The following is a 1,529-nucleotide window of genomic DNA, read 5'->3' on the forward strand; positions in this document are numbered from 1 at the left end:
AGGTTCACACACATATGAGGCAAGAGGAGGAGAAGACAACCTCAGGTGTTGCTCCTTCTCAGGTGCTGTCGCCTTCTTTCTTGATCCTGGATCTCTCCTGGATCCAGGGCTTGCCCATTAGGCTGTCCTCACCTACTTCCCATTGCCATTATGAGAGCACACCACCCACCTGACATTTTACACAGATGCTGAGGGTCAGACTTTACAGAGTGAGCTGTTGTTTCTCCAGTTCCTGCTTCTCACTTTTGACCATGGCGTGGAGGCTGCATTTGTGTGTGTGTGTGTGTGGTTTTTAAATTTTATTTTAAAGTTTATCATCTTCATCATCATCATCATCATCATCGCACGCTCATGCGTGCGTGCGCGCGTGCGTGCGTGTGTGTGTGTGTGTGTGTGTGTGTGTGTGTGTGTGTGTGTTACATGTGCCACAGAGCACTTGTGGAGGTCAGAGGGTGACTTTGTAGGAGTCAGTCCTCTGCTTCTCACTTTATGTGGGTTCCAGGGGTTGAACTGGGGTCACCGTGCACCTTTACTCCTTGAGTCATCTTGCTGGCCCTGGGGAAGGTTATTAAGGGGAAGACCTGACAAAGCCCCAGTATGGTAACTGGTCTTGCCCTGCAGTAGCCTTGAGGAGCACCGTATAGGAACTCAGTCGCCACTGTCCTAGATGATGTCATATTACTCTGCCACTTAATGTTTTATTGGAGAAAAAAGGATTTTAAAGGATCATTTTGTTTTTTTCTCCCACCTCTCTTTTGTTGTTGTTAGTTTGTTTTTCTAGACAGGGTTTCTCTGAATACCCTGGCTGTCCTGTAACTCACTTGTAGACCAAAGTAAGTAGACTCAAACTTACAGTAATTTGCCTGCCTCTGCCTCTCTGTCTCTGTCTCTGTCTCTGTCTCTGTCTCTGTCTCCCTCTCTCCCTCCCCCCGCCTCTCTCTCTCTGCCTCTCTGCCTCTGCCTCTGCCTCTCTGCCTCTCTGCCTCTGCCTCTCTGCCTCTCTGCCTCTCTTGACTCTGACTCTGCCTCTTAAGGCGCTGCCTTAAGCATGTGGGTGTTGTTAGGCCCAAGGGCCTCTTCTATCTTTGTCAAGGGGAGTGCTAAGCTTCTTTGTTTTCTTTTCTTTTTCTTTTTCTTTTTCCTTTTCTTTTATTGGATATTTTCTTTATTTACATTTGAGATGTTATCCCATTTCCCAGTTTCCAGAAACCTCCTATCCCATCTCTCCTCCTCCTACTTCTATTAGGGTGCTCCCCTACCCACATAATCCCTTCCACCTCCCCATCCTGGCATTCCTCTACACTGGGGCATCAAGCCTTGACAGGACCACAGGCCTCTCCTCCCACTGATGCCCAACAAGGCTGTCCTCTGCTACAGATGCAGCTGGAGCTATGGGTCTTCTTTGGATGGTGGTTTAGACCCTGGGAGCTCTGGAGTTGGGGGGGGGGCTGGATGGTTGGCACTGTTGTTCTTCTCCATTGGGACCCTGTTCTCAGTCCAATGGTTGGCTGTGAGCATCCACCTCTATA

General features: G+C 49.0%; 1 pseudogene; it reads right to left on the minus strand.

The window, feature by feature from the left end:
- Positions 1-1,008: 1,008 nt before the first annotated feature.
- LOC120093480 (U6atac minor spliceosomal RNA) lies at positions 1,009-1,127 on the minus strand (annotated as a pseudogene).
- Between the last annotated feature and the right edge of the window lie 402 nt (positions 1,128-1,529).

This window comes from Rattus norvegicus, chromosome 6 (assembly GCF_036323735.1).
Source record: "Rattus norvegicus strain BN/NHsdMcwi chromosome 6, GRCr8, whole genome shotgun sequence".
Taxonomy (NCBI): domain Eukaryota; kingdom Metazoa; phylum Chordata; class Mammalia; order Rodentia; family Muridae; genus Rattus; species Rattus norvegicus.